Genomic DNA, 19,506 nt, shown 5'->3' on the forward strand with positions numbered 1-19,506 from the left:
GTCATATATGCAAAATAATATGTGCTTCATTCTGGTTTTAGTTTTCCAATTTGCTATCACAGAGTTAAAGTTTTAATAATAAATTTATAAGTTGTAAGACTTGTTAGTACATATTTTACTTAACTAAGTCGACGTATATCATATGTACATGCTAGGTACAAAATTTAATATCAAACTTTGTGATCTTTCTTAGTAGCTGTCAAAATGTACAGAATTTTAACTAAATATAATGAATTTAACCAGATTTTATAAAAGTATTATTAAATATATTAAACAATATTTAATGATATTCTTTGCTCATTCTCCTCTAATCCTTATCTAACCTCTACGCGAATTAATTAAATTCTACAAAGGTGTATTTTTATATTAAATTACTATTGTAAAAACATGTTATAATACGTCTAATATAAAATAATATAGGAAATCGTTACATTTTTATTTTGACAGTTACAAAGTAGGACCACTGATTTTTGGCGCTAAACTTTGTATACGGCCTGTGTATTGGTGATGACCGTGGCTTCAAAAATCCATTGGCTCAATGCTCTGAAACAAACGCACATTTTTGACTGACGTGGGATCGAAACCATATGGTTGAGTAAAATACAGTAAAGCACAAGGTTATTAATTTATAAATGCATATTCGCATAGTACGTAGTACGTATATACACATAGTACGTAGTTACGTATAATTATATAACGTTACTTTAAAAATAACTAGGTATTGATAACTTTGTGTCAGGTTTATTTAAAAATGTATTATTGAATATACTAAATGTAGACATAATATACATAATTAATTGGTGTAATGAATACGTTAGTTATAATCTTATAATCATCCTATTTTAATTACACATGATCTTTTCAACAAAAGCAGCCCTTGATTTATTACTCCATTGTTATATCCATGATGACTTCTCTATAAATATCAGTATATTTAAGTCAATATTTTCTACTCAATATATTTATGGAGGTAACACATCAAATTAAGGCGATTATTATGTATTTTGTTCAAATTGTGTTAGGTTAGTTTTAATATTGGTCATTAAGTGTGGGACGCTGAAGGATTTTACTACACTTTTAATATAATCAGATTTATCTGTGATTTTTATTATTTTTCTAATACAATACAATATATTAGTACACTAGGGGTGTCCAACTTATTTGTTGTTGCGATCGAATTTCGCATAATTAAAAAAAAACTTCGATACAATTTTTAAATAAAGAACACACCTTTCGAAAAAGACTATTGATAATAAGCGACTATTAGAGAGCTATTAAAGGAAAAGTTATAAAAATACTGGGTTTTTAATCTTCATATCGTCACTGTTCTGGCAGAAGACACTAATTCGAAAAAAATTACATATTGAGTTAGTACCAAAATGTTCCTTATTTCAAACTTTACCGTCTGGAAACCTTCTTAATAAATAAACAGTCTTTATTTTAAAGTCATCATTTTTACGATTATTTAATAAACTCATATGATATACCATTATTTCAAACATTTTAACAACTTCAAAGTCAAATTACTCAAAACTAGTATTCTCCAGTTAGTGTGTTCTGCCAGAACAGAGACGATATTATATTTAACTAAGCTTTATAGTGAAAAATGTATGATGACAATTAGTTATACTAATAATGAATATTCAGTATGGGAATCAGTTGGCAAAAATCGATAATTTATTTTATATTACTTGAGTAAAACTATTTATTTTATTTAACGTTTTCCCTGCCTAATCCATTTTTTTAAATCTGCTTCTTATTCCCTATCTTTTAATATGATTTCAGAGCTCCATTGCAAATTCAAAGGAGAGAGATAGGATACCACTAATAAAAAAATGGCGGATATAGCGGCTCGACTTCCAAAGGAGACCCATAGGTGGGGCCGCCCATTGACTGGACGCCACAAGCACTATGTAGACGGATTAGGATTTAACTATATGTTGACTCCGTAATTTTTATCTCTCACAGTCTTACAGCCAGTCAGCTTAGTCTGATTAGCTCTGACCCTTTTGGTCATACAGGTCCTATATTTTGAAACTAAGTACCTTATACTATCGAGATTCATTTCTAGTGATAAGTGTGTTTTCTAGTTATCAAATGTGATACCTACCTGAACTGAACTAATTCTTTGGTGCGTTCATCTGATTATCTGGTCAAGCGAGTCATCTAATCTTCTTATGTCTTGTCTTAAGTATTCTCTGTTATTATTGATTAAATTTCTGTGAACTCTAAATAAATCGTAAAACCAGAAGTGTTTATATTTTATAAATACTATAGCATACTATACCTGGTGGCCAACGTAGGCCCAACGTATTTCTGTGTTATAAATAAATAAAACCATCCTATACGGATAGTTTTTATTAGCTCGAAATATGCACAGTGACTAACCGCGTAGTTTAAAGAGAGTTAGAGTTAAATCAAAAAAATGGGACCATCAACATTGGAATAAAAAAATACGTATTTATATTAACACTATTTTTGAAACAATTGTCGAAATATAATACAACCCCACTTCAAATGTTGGGTTTCTAGGAAACTATTTTTGAACTGCAGACAATTTTTGCGGCTAACCCAAAAATCTTCGCTGACCACTGGTTAAGAAACTATTTTTTTGTAATAATGAATACATGTGTTACAAATAGTGATGAATTAAGAATACTGTCGCGATCGACCTGTATGTCATACCTGTAATATACGATTTAGAAATTATTAGAAAAAAATAGATTATAAATTTTATTGCTCAATTAATACTTTACGAATAACAATTTATTGGAATGACATATTATAAATGTTAAAACATTACTTTATGATATTTATATGAAAATTTTAATATTCCTTTGCAATTAAATTGCAACATAGTTAGTTATATATAAAAATGGCATTGAAAATATCATAAGAGTAATCAAAAGTTGTGGTTAAATTAAAATAATGTACTGATAGCCTCGTCACGATTTGTGAGAGATAATAAGTATTCCTTATGTGGTTTTTCGTACATTGAAAAACTGACATTTTCCACCGAGAAAAGAAATTGTAATACTATTATTGACATTTGAGCTGTTTCTCTGTGTTATTTCTTTCTTTTGCATCTTCGGCGTTTTACGTTCATTTTCAAGACCCCAAAATATCGAGGAATAGAAGAAATAACACATGGTATAAATATTAACATTGTGTCAAATAACTGTTAATAAACAATATACCGCGGACATTCTGGCAATGTGTCCTATATGCCATTTCTGTTGAAATTGGTTTTTACATGAATGTGTGGCCAATCACACAACATTGGTTGTATGTGCTCAAAAAATTTGTTGCATGTCCTTATCACGGAAAAGATTGTCAAACCCATAATACTCACATATTTAAAGAGCAAAATTTACATAGGTACTTATTAGCATAATTTTTCCATATTTTTATTTTAAATAGTTACAAAGTTTAAAAAGTTAAACACCTTTCCTGTCTCATCAAAAACTTATATAACAATAACCACACAAAGGTAAGGGTAAATAGTGCGTTTTCTGAGAGTTTCCGAACCGAGAAGGGAGTTCGTTAGGGATGTGTTTTATCTCCCCAGTTATTCAATATATATGAAGAGCATATAATGCGAAGAGTCCTAGATCATTGGCAAGGCGGAATAACAATTGGTGGCCAGAAAATAAACAACTTAAGATTCGCAGATGATACCACACTAATCGCTGCTGATGAAAGTGAACTCACAGAGCTGCTACACCGGGTAGACGAAGAGAGTCGCAAATACGGCCTCCTTATTAATACGAATAAGACCAAGTTAATGGTTGGATCGACCATTAGTGGAAAGGGCGGATGTGAAGCGGAAATAAGAAGGTGCACACAGATTGCAAAAAATGCGATGACACGCCTTACATATGGAAGGATCGGTGAATTTCGATTGCCACAAAAATGATGCTTGTGCAAACATTAGTGTTCTCGATATTTCTATACGGAGTCGAGTCGTGGACCCTGAAGGCAAGAGAACGGAAGGCAATTGATGCCTTTGAGATGTGGTGTTGGCGCCGAATGCTTCGCATTTTTTGGACGGAGCACAGGACGAACCAGTCAATCATCCAGAGACTGAAGATAAAGGAACGGCTCTCGACGATATGTCTGAGAAGAATTCTGCAGTTTTTTGGACAAAATATTGTCAGGCGCGGACCGGACAACCTGGAGAGACTGGTAGTTTTGGGTAGCCTTCAGGGAAGGCGAAGCAGAGGAAGAGCATCTGCGCGATGGAGCGACCAAGTGAAAGAGCTGACTGGAGGCACCATCCATTCTGCACTGAGAGAAGCGGAAGATCGAGAAGGATGGAAAGTCTTGGTCGCTCAAAGGATGGCGAAATTTAAATGTGATCACGATCCTCAGCCATGAGTGCACGACCAAGAAGAAGAAGAAGATGAAGATGAATGCAATGGTATATTGTGGAAAAGGAACAATTGAAATAAATACTACAATAATTTTATTAATTGGATAATCCAAAAGAAAAGAAACACACAAAAATGAATAAAACTGTATTTGTTCAATTTTTGATTCATTTTGTCAGTTATAATATTTTAACCACAAAGGGGTTGTACACATATTTAATGACACATATTTTACAATATTTCTTGGCCCTCCCATTTTTATTAATTATTAATAACCGTGTCATGGCTTTTTCGTACAAGGTGGTTGTTAATAATTTTTGATCAATCACAAACGCCCAAGCTTTAAGAAAATCGCATACATATATTCTGTCGTCACCGGGCGTCGAACCCAGAGCTCTCAGATGGAAGGCCAGCGCCTTACGCACTGCACTATGAGAGCCGCCCTCCTTTCCACCATTATCACAAACTATTTTACCCCTCAATATTAATAACTTTTTGAATTTACATAACCACCTTATCAAGTGTATAATAAATTAATTAAAAAAATGTTTCCTCAGAAAAAAAATGAGTTCATAATATTTTGTAATATCTATATTATAATATTATATATTTATATCTTAAATACTAAGCTAGGAAACTTTATAGCATAGGTCAGCAACCTTTGTGATATCAAGTGCGCGATACTATATTTTAAAAACGCCAGGGGCACATGTGTAGAATATGAGTATCAATGTCAGTTACATTCATGCAGTTTAATAAGAGATATTCATAAAGAGACGCCTGACATATTAAGGACTGCAAAATATAATATTTGTTTTGACGAACATATTTATTATTAAATTAAAAATAAAATATTATAAGTATAATGACTTACGTAACACTTTTTCTAATTATTAGACAACTACTATATTTTTGCTGTTTGTTAAATGTATAAATGTTAAGACAGTTGAAAACGATAACGGCTATAAATGAACAGTTTATAGCCAACATGTTTTGAGGCGCCAACAAATAGAATATTAATTAATTATTGTTATGACTACCAATTAAAGCAATATATTTTTTTGCATTTAAATATCGGGAAAATTTATTATTTGTTGGAAGAAACTAAATGCACTTTTAAAATCTGTTGAGGGCGCATTTAGAATATTCCTTAAGCATTGCACTGCAGTTTCGCTATCGCAGTGCAATATTTGGTTTCTTACTTCGAAGCAATTCCAGTTTTCCTCATTTGCATAGAGATATTATCGAATGCATTTTATGAAATCATCATACCGGCAAATTATAATGCAATTCTTAGTTGGAGGTAAACTTCTCAGAAATGGGTCAAATTATAAAATATGATGCTATGATGTATCTGTAAGCTGTATAATGATCAACGCCATATTTGTACAATGCATTACAAGTAAGTTTTTAAATTTTTCTTGTAATAATATGACAACGTAGAAACTCGTTTCAGGCATTAGAGTACCTACTAATTTCACGAGAAAATCTTCGAGCACACGATGCACAAAGTGTAATTCATTCACATTCCATCAAAATTGGATGAAATATTAAATACAGTTTTCAAAGTAAACTTTTGGCATTACTATCCTTTTCCTCGCACTACGAAGTATTTTTGGAGGGGAATATAAAATTATTTGCAACCTTACGCTCTAGGGCAGCAATTTTGATCAAATATACACATCCACAAAAAATTGAAGAATTGTCATCTCTACAGAATCTATTCTCAATTAGTTGTATTATTTGCGTTATATTTATAATATGCTACCCCTAAATAACGTATAATCTACATACCTGCAATTGATGTCGCTAGTGTCAGTAAGTCAGTATAAATGATAAGTAATTAATATCTACGTTTGGAAAAAAAAACAATAAACATTATTTATTTCTTACACTCTAGATATCTACTTAAGGTATCTTAACTCTAACATTGTATACTATGTACATATATACCTATCACAGCGCTCTAAATGGAAAATTTTACAAACCGGAGCGTTCGATAACCCACGATGGCCGCGCGTTTTGGCTTAACCGCCGGCCTATAGTGTCGAAGGTCCCAGGTTTGAATCCTGTGTCTGGAGTGGACCTATTGTTTTTCAATTTGTGTATGAGTCAGAGTATGAACCTAATAGGTTGAGCAAGTAGCCGAGATCCATTTCTCTTAAAAATAAAAAATCTGATAATACATACCTCCACCCTGTGGTGGCCCATATGATCCTATTAGGATCGGACATGGTCGAAAGAAAAATTAACTATATATTATACTATATTAATTGTATAGATGTATTATATAAAAATTAGTGTGTCAGGTTTTTTATTATATGAAATTTCTAGCTCAGACGGTCAAATTAATATTTCCAAGAGAGGGAGCGATAATTTTAGGGAAATCTATTTATTTATGGTTAATTTCGAGCCTTGCCTATGTATACTTACTTTGCTGAAGATAACTGTCTATGGTAGCATAATTATTTTTATCTACCAATTTAACAGGACTAAAATTATAATTCGCAAATTTTTATTCCTACATTTTTTTCTGTATTTTTCAGTATATCGTATACCTTTCACACTATATCTTTAGCCAAAGTAATTCAAAATATTCTATTGTTACAAATAGGTCGTTACAAATAGGTCATTAAAAAATATTATTAAAAAGTTTATGCGAATTCTCACGGTGCTCCTGCGGGTCTATTCAATACGCAAGGCCGCTAAAGTGATAAAGTGATAGTATTTACGGCTAACCAGGGTAGGTTTGTATGGAGTTATTCTCACTTATTGTAACAATTACAATAAGTTGGTTGGTATTGTTACAATAAGTGCTATATTTTAATAGTGCGTCTCTTGACTGTGATAAAATAATTTAGAGCGAGAGAGAGACACAGTTTTGACTGATGAGACGGCTTACTTATTGTAACAAAATTAATACCTCAATACATAATATATGTAATAAATACTATCACTTTATCACTTTACCGGCCTTGTGTATAGAATAGATCCGCTGGTACAAATCGAACTACGGTTGTGAATTCCTGGTCTAAGGTCTCGCGTACATGCACATATTGAGCCTTGCACTCGTGAGACCGGCCCTGGTTGAAATATAGATACGTAATAATATATTTTTTATCAAATAATCATCTTGCAATCAGCAAACATTATGAAATGAAAGCAAATGATAGGTTACTATCATTCAGTGAACCATAATAAATAATATTAAAGCTGACCAAGTCATAATATGGGACGCATTATCACGATCAGATGTTTTCATACTATTTTTATTAAAGGAGGGCAGACGAGATAAACAATGCAACGGCCACACTCAATAAAAATATGTTGTACTATTTTAAGTGTTTTAGTACAATGTGATAATACATTCCCAAGTGGTACAAGGATACTGACTATTTTGTATAGTGTGAGATTACAGTGGCGAATGGTGACTTTTGGGAAGAGGTAGGCTGTGGAGCAGTGGCGGCCGGTGGGTTCCAAAATAGCTTTCATAGGGGGTGCACTAAAAACTTTCTTATCTTATTTAAAAAGAAGATAAATTTGGCATTGTTTCTGCTTAGTGGACACCTCAATCACTTTCTCACTAATGTATGGAACTGATTGTAAAAGTTTTTTTCTCGATGCTTAACACAGATAGACAATTAAATCTGTCCTCTGTCCTGGTTCATGATATTTCTTAAAAACGATATAATTCTTTGAGGGTTATTATTAAGGGTTGAAAAACACCTTTAACTTTCCACAGTTGTCATCGGATTTGTACAAATGATTTTTAAAAGTTTAGTACATTGGGAAAATGATGTCATTAAATTATTATTATAAAACAATTATTGTAAAATAGAATAGAATACAATATATTTTTTTAATATTATCTAATTATTAATTGTTTGGACAAAGCTGCAGTCATAGACAATAATATTATGCGCAAAGGTTTTAGGCGTTGTCTTTCGAGTCTACCGTATTACATACATTACGGAAGACGGGGCTGAGATCTGTGAGGAAGGTCCATACAAAAAAATCTTTTATAATACATTCCTACGTATTATTATGTGGTTGGGAAATAAAATTATTTCTATCTAAAACAAAATAATCAAGAATACATTAATATGAAATTAAAAATTATTTTTCTTAAAAAGATAAGTTTTAAACAATCGCCTAGTATGGAGTCATCGCCACTGTGAGATAATAATAGTGGAACGAAATTGTGTATAATCCTCGTGACACCTTTTAATACTGCGAATCCATTGTTTTAAAAGCGAATTGAATATTTATAACTTTACCGCCAATTACAGGTAAAACTTACAATTACAACGGTGTAGCATTAGTGGTGGGTGATTATAAATACTTCGTGATGATTGCTTGCTTATTGACTTTTTGCACTTCATAAAATAATGTCCGTTTTAATCTGTTTGTAGAAAATGTAATAAATAACTTACTTTGATTGACGTACACGTACTGTAGACAAAGGGTGTCACTGATAATGCAAAAAAATAAAGAAAAATACACAAAACCACTAATATTATAAGAGGTTTGAAGCGCCAGACAATAAAAAGATTTTAAGCTGAAAGTTAACGACCTCTAGTAAATATATTTTTAGATATTATATATATTATATTATGGCAGTGACTTTGAAAGTGAACCCTCGTATGCTAACATACCAAAAAATATATTTGAATAATTAATCGGTGGCATGTCAACAGTTAAATGCGTTGTTTGTTTATTTACTAGCTAAATACGGGGCAAAAGGTTTGACCACTTCAAAACACATTGAAAGCCACACGATGGTGAAAACATCTTTAAATGCAATGTTTGTTTATACGCAAACAAACAGAAGGTTTACCACAGTGAACTTGAAAACACTGTATAAAAATCACTTGGACCCCGAATACAGAAGCGAAGTTGCTCGGGCATAAGAAGTTTAGAAACCGATTTTGTTAAGTTAAAATAATATTTTGAATGAATTAATGGTTAAGGCCATGCATTAGTTGAGGCACGGTCTAAAAAAAAGTTGCAAGGCAATGCGCGGATTGCGGGTCGCGGGTGCAAATGACGCCTGTCAAACGAAATATTATTTGTCATATAAATCCAACATACGTCCATTTTATGTTCGCGGCATTTGAGAAATTTGCAGCGTCGTATGGGGAGCGGGATAGTCCCGACTCTTCTGTAGACTCATCCATTTCAATTCGTGACACTCAGTATGCGGGTACACAAAGCGCTTAACGTCAGCGGACAGCAGAGCCAGTCCAAAAACAAACATTTTCTTTCTTAACTTTCTTCTTTCAGCACTACGGTGCATGGTTGCAGCATCAGTCCCGTGCGGCTCCGTCTCGGGACGGAATGAGCACTTAAAATCACTTCTTTCAGACACGTTTAAAGCGTCATAGAAAGCGGCCGTGCATATCCACGGTTGTGCATATATGACGGGTGGTGGTGGGCACTTTAACGTATGTTCTATTAGTAACAATAATAATATATTCATTGACATGTTTTCTTTTTAAAGTAAATGTGTAACGTTTTTAGTCATCTTTACACGATTTTAGAATTAATTGGCCCGTCGCCATCACGCAGCAAAGTGACGTGTTCCTGGCCCGACATTCTCTCACTGAATGCGAGCGAGTCCAAAATTTCGTCGCGCCTACAGTTGAAAATTATTTGGCGTTTCACTGATGCATCACCTTAAGTTTTCTATCTTTTTTAAATAATTTTTGACCTTATTTTGATGGCAATTAAATTATTTGATGTCGTCACCTCAATACTGCAAGTCGATAACTCTGATTTGGTAATTGTTGGAAAAATGAAATTTAAACTTTACTTGATTAACATAAATCTAGGCTTTAATTGTTATTTAAAATAAAAATGGAAAATTGTACTAGTCTGATTGGGAACAATTGAATAATGTTGAATTGTATGAAAAAATATTGTAGATATACCATTTTATTTATTTAATGTATTTATGGTTTTAAAGTTATCTAATATTTTCAAACACAAAATTAATACAGTTCCTATTAACCTCTGTCTTACCTAGTTTTATCATTTTGTACAGAAGGAAATGTAGAATCATATTCAATAGCTATCTCAAAAACAGTGAAAATCAAGTTATCTGATTGTAGTATTGAGGTGACGATAATATATTATACTCTGAAATAATTATAACAATATTTATAATAGCTGTCCAATACTCCTCCATATGAGAGAAAATATGGTGTGTTGCGGGCTTGTCTTGCTACTTTTAGCAAAAGATAAAATCAGTAGGTTTTAATATTACATGTTAATTTTGGTTTTAATATCACATACAAGTGGAATATTATTTTCACTCTTAATAACTTATCTGTAAATACGTTGATAAAATGTAGTTACTTTGCCCATTTTATTCCAGTGCGTAAATTTAATGCTGTATTAGGTAGGAATTTAATTTGTTTTAAAAATCTACGGTATAAAAATTTATTTTAAAATTAGAATTTGGTGTGTCAGTTAATATTACATGTACATGTCATATTGACAGATATATGAAAATATCCCTGATAAGTTTGAATATATAATATGGTAATTTGTTGTTCAAATGTCTAAATTCTAAACAGTTTTAACCAGTGGTGCATAACCTATTTGACAGAAGATCGAAGTTATCCATTTTATAATTTTTAACGGGGCACAGTGGGTAATAGTGTTGAAAAATAATGATATACTATACGAGATAAGTAATTATTTTATTATTTTAAATTTAATGGTTACATATCAGCTTCTCCAACTAATCTCCATTCTGCACTACGTACATAATAATATGTATTTGCCCGATATGACTTAGTATATGGGAAATTAGACTTGTATCGTAATCAATGAAAAAATTTATGATGAAGGACTTGTTATTTTGGGCCGAGGTTTGTGCATCACTGGTCTCACTAAACCAACACTTCTGACGAGTATTAATTGATAAAAAAAACTGTAAAAATACTTGAAAACTCAAATATTTGACCTTAAATTAATAATGTATGTAAATTCTAATGGATTTAAATTTTGTATTTTTTCATTTGAATCGTTTTTTGCGACCCGGGTTTTGTCTTTCGGCATCTTCAGGCATTAATATAACAAATCCAAAAATAAGTTCACATACCTACACAAAAAAGTAGCATATAAGAATATTTGTTTAACTAATATAACTTTTTAAAGACGGATATTATTGATAGAACATTTCATTAGTTAACTTCATTAAATTTCCAATACGTTGCTATTGCTTTCCCAGTATTGACGATTTTACACATGAATGTAGTATTATTATTGATTATTGTTTATTGATCTATTATTAGAGTTTTGACGATGTAAACTCATATTGATTGTATAATTTTTTATATTTTTTGTTTCAGAATTTCAAGATCAGAATTTGTTTGTTATATTTTCTATTGTGATCCTTGACTTAATAGGTAGGTGATAAAGTTTTTACCTAGTATATTGTATTAATTTATTATATTAGATATAATTAATTATATTCAATGTCAGTGTGTATTTACCTTTTAGTGAGTGCATATAGTGACTGAAGATGTTGAAAGGCGAAACCCGGGTCGCAAAAAACCACTCAAATGGAATAGTACAAAACGTAATCCATTAAAATTTAAATTCAAATTCCAGTACTGTCGGTCGATAGTATTAATATAATAATGTATGTTGTTATTATCGTGGAATTTACGGCAAAGCATACTTATGCACTTCATTCATTAACTTTAGTATGGTAGGTAAGTGTTGAAAACGATAAATAGTTTATTATTCATTTATTTGAAAAAAACGGTAAAACACATTCTCAGAACGAGTTTATGAATTAATTATTGAGCCCTGTTCAAATAGAAAACATACATTTAATTTATATAATATTATTTTAGGATTCTAATAAATTACCTCTAAACAATTTTTATTTCAGATACACAAAAATCGGCCGCCACATGAATATAAATATTTCAAATGTAATGTTAAACAATTATAAAATCGAATAGAATATAATGGCTTCAAATAGTGTAGGTATTAGGAAATCATATCTTGCAATTGGTAAAATAAAATATAAATATCGGTTGATGGATGTTACTTTCTAATTTTTTTTTATTGGGTCTAGGACGATTTGGCGCCGGGACAACTGGACGCCACGTAATTTGAAAATAAATAAACGTTAGGTACTTATACGTACTTTAAAGAAAATATCTAATATTATTATTTATATTTATATTTAAATTATTATATTATGATTTAATAGTTCACGAGAATTTAAATATGCACAGGTAAATAAAGATTTAATCGTGCATATGTTTAAGTTCCAACGAAAAAAGAATATTTTATTTTTCTATAAAGCCTTAGGCATAGTAATTCTCAATCCGCAATGAAAAAAACATTATGTTAAGAGTAAAATTAATTAAAACTACTAAGTAGTAGATAGAAACTGATTAAAATTCATCGTCTACGTTCTGTTTACGTGTCTACGACAGTGCGGCGTCCAGTAGTCCCATTCTCTTACTACCGGAAGATGCTGGATGTGATGGTCAATGAACGAAATTAAGTAAAAATATTGGGAAATAATGTCCTAAATAAAATAAAAGGTGAGTTAACTGATTTTGTAACCAATACCCTCATTATATAGAATCGAAATAAAATCCGTGCACATATTAAACACATAAATACTTACATAAATACTAGTACAAATAAAATAAAAAAACTTTTACCCATTAAGATATAAAAATGGTTTAAACCAGAGCATTGGAGCGGAGCTCTGAACAGGAGCACGGAGTAGTGGAGCAATGGGGGTTTACCTGGAGCAGGAGCACCGAAAATTTGTAGTGCTCCACTGCTCCGGATGTTTTTTTTATTATTATTAAATTTTCGTCCTAAAATCCAATAAAATTATATTATTTGACACTACAACACTGGAATTATTCGAAATACGGCAACACTACTTAGTGATAAATAGCCTCACTTTTTATTAATAACCATGTTTAAAAACTTTTTTAAAACATTAATTTGTATACAAATATAATGCAGACCCTAGAGCGGAGCTGGAGCAGGAGCAAGTATCGGGTACCGGAGTGGAGCTGGAGCGGAGAAACTCAAAAAAGTGTCCGCTCCAACCCTCTGGTTTAAACTGATGTTCAGTCATTAACTATTCAGTTATAAACTATTTTATTCAACGAATAATTAACAGGATTTGAGAATATTATAACATTCTTCATTGAACATGATTTTAATAAGAACACTGTCTTAAAATTAAAATTGGAGAAAGTTAGCTGTCTAATTGTATGTTTTTAAGGCTGCTGAGTTCAAAACAATAGTCTAAAAGTCCATAGGACGAGATATTTAATAATTAAAAATGTCAGATAAGTAATTAAAAACTGGAAATTAAGCGTTACACAGACAAAAATTTAACGAAAATTTTCTCATTTTTGCAAAAACAATTATTGATATAAAATGCATTTGCTATCTTATTTCACGTGGTCCTATATTACGCCAATGTTGTCATTAAAAAAATCTTAATTTATTTATTACTGCCATTGTCAAATCAATGAATACTGTCCAATAAAAAAGAGTTATTTAATTTATTTGGCATTGAATTTGATTGCTTAAACAGTTGATGTGCTGTTTTATTAGTTGTCTTAAATACTGGACTGTAAATGCTTATAGAGAGAATTCGTATCTATCTCAATAAGGCGATTTAATACAGAGCAGCGCATTTTAATTTTAATTTCCCTACCTAAGTAAATATTCTTAACTTTGTTTTTTCTTTTGTAATATTGTTGACAATATTCAATATAATCTACATATATGTGCGGTATAGTATAATAATACTGTAGAAAGAAGCATCCCTATAACCGTAAAATACATAACATTACTATGTTACGCTCAGTTATATAGTAGCTGCATTTTACTTAACTATCTAAAAGTTCTGTATCTTAATAATATATAAGTATTTATAATTCAATTTGTCATATATTATCATATTATTATTACACCAGCGCTCTGCCAGTAGCAAACAGTAGCTATATATAATAATATATAAGTAGTTATTCGACAGCATCCTTACAAGCAAAAGTTACCCTACGTTACGGATACATAATAATATAATGTTATGTCTATCTGCATGGCCCCCACAAAGGGAGGGCTGACAGGGCTCTAGCCTAGGGGCCCGAGTTCTGGGGGGGGGGGGGGGGGCGGCGTGGCGGGTAAATCAAATATGTTAGATAAACACACATCGCGAATTTGCTCTAATAAAAAAGTCGCTATTACACAATACAAGGTTGTACGGTGTAATTTTTGACTGTTGTGTTGATACCTACTCAACCCATAATTCAAGTAGATGTATTAAAACTACATATACTATTAATACACTGAAGGCCCTTACTTTTACCTCTAACATGATTTTGAAAACGCTTCGTTTGAGCGTCACACATGCCATTAAAAATAGCGATAGGTAGGGGGGCCGTTTTAGGATGTGGGGACCATGTGGTGGGGTAGCCTTTGGAGATCCGACATGCACATAAGCATAAATATTGTATTCCAAAATTGAAACATCTTCAATAAAAAATATTATATAAATATACATAATTATCGTCTCAAAAGATTCCTAACGATTTTAATGTATTTGCTTGTTTTTGATTGTATAGCAAAGATATATAGAATAGGGCAAGTAACTATTTAATTTTTAAAACAAAAATTAAATGAAATTGTTCGCAATATAATTATACTATGTACATAATAAGTATATAGTCAGGATAATAATATTATTGTAATATTGTGTTACGAGTGTATATCGTCATAAACATTATGAAGCATTGACCCGAGCTATCGTAATTTTTCAAGGCTCTGTTTGAAGAAATGTGACAGAGAGAGGTCCCGCAAAATCAACACGTCATTTTATATAACCGGTTTTCATCAGAAGGTTCTGCCATCAACTTAAAACTGAATTCCTGAGACTCAAGTCAGCCATATTCTCATGTAAAATGTACAATAAAAATACTTTTGTTCCATAGGAATACGCCAAAAATTAACAGCTGATTAATATTCGAAGTATAATATAATCAAACATAATTCTATTTGTATTTTATTTATTTATTTTATTCGAAGGATACAGCAGTTAATGCAGAATTATGTAACTAGATACACATAAGACGTGGTAATTAATGATAATTTATACCAGAAACTATATTCCAACATAATACGCAACTTAAAAATCAATAAAAATATTGATAAAAATGCTATGACGCATTCCAAGATTTAAGTATCTCGAGGTATTAACTGTCAAAAGTAACATTTCTCAACGGCGGTCCTAGCAGCTGGGTAGACTGGATAGAGCAAGATGGACGACATCATAATATAGGTATAATTTGAGTTGTGGTGATTTGAAAAATTAATAGTCATGCCTTAAATAAAAATATTTTCTGCTTTGCGGCACAACTAAGTATTTAGATGTAAAAATAGAACTACACAATTTTTTAAATGTTTTTTATATGTTACCAAATAAAATAATCATAAATAGTAATCATTTTAATCTAATATTACTTAAAAAAAACGTAGGTACACTAATATTAATTTGTCACTTGTACTTGATATTTTTTGGTGATTTCGATATTGGAACGTGTACGTAATAAGCAGGCTCTCATTTAATTTTGAGCACTTTTGAGACTTTCCCTTTTTTGCATTTAATGCTCGTAAGTGTTGAAAATCCCAATTCACATAAATAGGATGTAGAAAACTGTCAAAGCTTTTTTTGCAATTTCGAAATATTCTTCTCCAACAGAAATTCAGAACATATCCAGAGATAACTCGGTGTTTTTGATTTTATGACCGCGCCATCAGTTATAAGTCAACTCTAACGCTAACGCTAAGTTAGATGAAACACACATAAATGGGTTTCTTACTCAATCGTATCTCTTTGCAGTCAAGGATGAAAAGTAACATTGGATTCAATTCAATTTATTTACTTTACATATTGTGGACATTATAAATTATAAGTTTAAGACGTTCACAACATGACATGAGACAGTATTATAAAGAAGAAAGAAAAAGAAAAGTAATAAAGGGGATAAAAATTAAAATATAAAAAGAGAACATAATATAAAATAAACATACAAACGCAGTGAAAATACAATTATACATCTATAGTAGTTCAAAGAAGTACACCGAGTTAGCTAAGGAGGCCCTATTTTTAGAATTTATAAAATAGTGTCCACCTAAACTCACCCTCACGCAAGTGGAATACATAAACACCCGAAGCAATTTGGTTGAACATAGTTATCGCCCTACCAATTGGCATTACCAATGGCAGGTTGGTTCTGCACCTTGGGAGAATAAATAACTGATGCTCTCTATATATTGTGCTCCGAGGTTTCCAAATGGTTTTTACTCTTGGTCGTGAATAAGCATACTTTATAATAAGTCGAAATTTAAAAAAAAACTTTACGGCACACCAATCGCGGCATACTGGTTGAGAATCACAGCTTTAAACTATAGTTGTCGTTGTAAGATAAGCTATTAAATGTCATTGATATGTACGCGAATTAAGATCAACAAATTGCAAAGGGAATGTACCTTTGTAGCATAATATTATATACCAAACAACACAAACAGACCGATTAAATCAACTGCCCGACACCACACTCGGTCTAAATCGAGTTTAATCACGAGGACATCTATTTGTATGTGAAACAGCAGTTTTCACGCTTGGGAATGTCTCAGGAGCAGTTACTCAAAACTGAGGTCACCGCGTAATTGATTGTATTAAAAAAATGTTTCTATGGTAGAGAGAAGCACGGAAAACTAACAAAAATTCAAATAAAAAATAATAGTATAAAAAGTAGGTAGGTAATAGAAAATAAAACTAATTTAAAACTGACGGGAATTTTATGTGAAGAGATTTTCATGTCCACAGTATTTTTTAAGCAATAAAATGCCTTTATGGCGATTAAGTCGGGCCCAACAGAAACCGACTTGAGAGTCTATTCCTTTTTTGTACACATTTCAGGACATTCGCAGAGGATGTGCAAGTGAAAAGGACAAGATGGAACTGGTCAAGTAGCAAAAAAATCTTAAAATAGTTTATTCAATCAGTTAAAAATATTTTGCATTAATGTTAAATTATTGAACAAGTATCTACTGAACTGCAAGCAGAGGAATTAAATTGTCCATATTTGTTTATAATAATTTATTTATTTAGAAAAGGAGTATTACGGCATTACAGCGATTGGTCAATGCGCCATAATACATAATAAATACAAAATAATAAAAATATCTTAATTACAAATAACAACTAATATAACAAGAAAGTAGAAAAGACAGCATATTGTGTTTATGTAAATATTAAAGAAACATGATAATATATACAATTATAAATTTTACCTATTTAACACGTCCACAAACATTATATAGTTAATAAAAAATAAATCAACCTTTATAGTGCCTTCGAATAATGGCACGATACACAGCATCATGAAACATAACATCTGTCTTGTGACGAGGTATCTTGAAGACCGTAGAGTTACGAGTGATATTGGTGGGAACATGAAAATTAATATTTGCCAGTATATACGGATTGTAAATGAAACCACGAAGAAGTAAAAAGAAATGCTTTAAAAGAGCAATCACTCTTCGGGTGGACAGGGATTGCATTGATAGCATACTCAGAAGAAAACGAGTTGGGAAATTCATTTTATTATCATTTAATGTAATAATATAGGTACATACCTAACCAAGATTGACAGTATATGTATAATGCATATCGTGTAACTGAAAAATATAAATATCTTGTATACCTACTTACCTACTAATATTAATTTTTTTAGAGTTTTTTTTCTTTTTTGAGTGTATTGTGTAAACGAGTGTAAACAATTATCAGATTTATATTATAGGAAGGTATAATAAATAGATATCCTGTTATTCATATAATATTATTGATATAGGTATATTATTTTTGTTGCCTTCCACATTATAAAAGCTTACAATAATAGTACTCAAAGAATTAAACTTTTATAGGAGTTTTATAGGATTCATAATATGAATATATTATAGTAACTAAGAGGTCGTTAACGTGGCTCGGGCATCTCTTTCAGATGCGCTCGGGATTGTAATACTTGTGTTTATTACAGGGCTCGAAATGGAATGGAACGCACCGGAGCGCCGTTTCGGCTCGAGACATTTGTAAGATTATCCCTCCGTCTCGTGGAAAAAATATGTTGACCATCTGAGCTAGATAGAAATAGAAAATCTGACACACTTATTTTTATAAAATACACATACGATTTGATGACTATGTAAATATCTTCAAAAAATTTGTCGAGCGCTCCGGTTCGTAAAATTTTCCATTTCGAGCGCTGTGTTTATAGGATATTTTATAAACCACTCATGTAAGTATATGAAAAACAAAAAAAAGATATAAAGTTGGAAAAATATTTAAAGTCAATAAAATTACTTTAATTGGTTTTGTTCATCTGTTTGTATCTGTTTGAATTTTTAACCATTTAAAATTTAAATGATTGAAAAAAATGTTTTTTTTTTCATATTATACTGAAGTATGACGTTTATTTTATGATACATATTTTATATGTTGATTGAACAACTTACTATAAAACTAGATAACAATGTGAAAAAATAATATAATATGTAAATTGTTTCTTTTAGTAATAATCACCTAATGTGTTTAAATAATTAACTATCTATCTAATTCTCTAAATTAAATGAATATTATAATTTTTCAAGAAATCATAGGAAACTAGCATACAAATTTCTTAGTAGTCGTGTAGTTAAACCTAACTTATGTATTTATATGAGTGAAAGAATATAAATTAACAATTTGCAACGGACTATTTACTATTCCGATGAACGGGAATAATTGCTTTGCATTGATTTTGTCAGACGACCATATAATCTGAGTTATTTGTTATATATTTAATGTTTGATTTTATCTATAAAAAAATACGTAATGAATAAAATAGTGTATGCTTGCAAAGGAGGCATTCTAATAAAATATTTGTTTCAGTACGACTTTATGATAAGATACTACGGTTAGTTAAGATTATGTACAGCTAAACTTATTGGCTTAGTTATGCTTTCTACACTGGAGGGTCTACATTTGCGAATGGAGGGAAGTATTTAATCCGGATTTTTTTAACGTGTGGGA

The 19,506-nt window shown here is 31.2% G+C and overlaps 1 protein-coding gene across 1 annotated transcript in view; it reads right to left on the reverse strand.

Moving 5' to 3' along the window:
* The window catches only part of LOC147078706 (ATP-binding cassette sub-family G member 1), a 152,923-nt gene that overhangs the window by 30,423 nt on the left and 102,994 nt on the right, over nucleotides 1–19,506 (reverse strand). The window lies entirely within an intron of this gene.

The sequence above is a fragment of the Rhyacophila brunnea genome, unplaced genomic scaffold, assembly GCF_057557595.1.
Source record: "Rhyacophila brunnea isolate RB1 unplaced genomic scaffold, BYU_Rbru_1.0 scaffold_11, whole genome shotgun sequence".
In the NCBI taxonomy this organism is placed as follows: domain Eukaryota; kingdom Metazoa; phylum Arthropoda; class Insecta; order Trichoptera; family Rhyacophilidae; genus Rhyacophila; species Rhyacophila brunnea.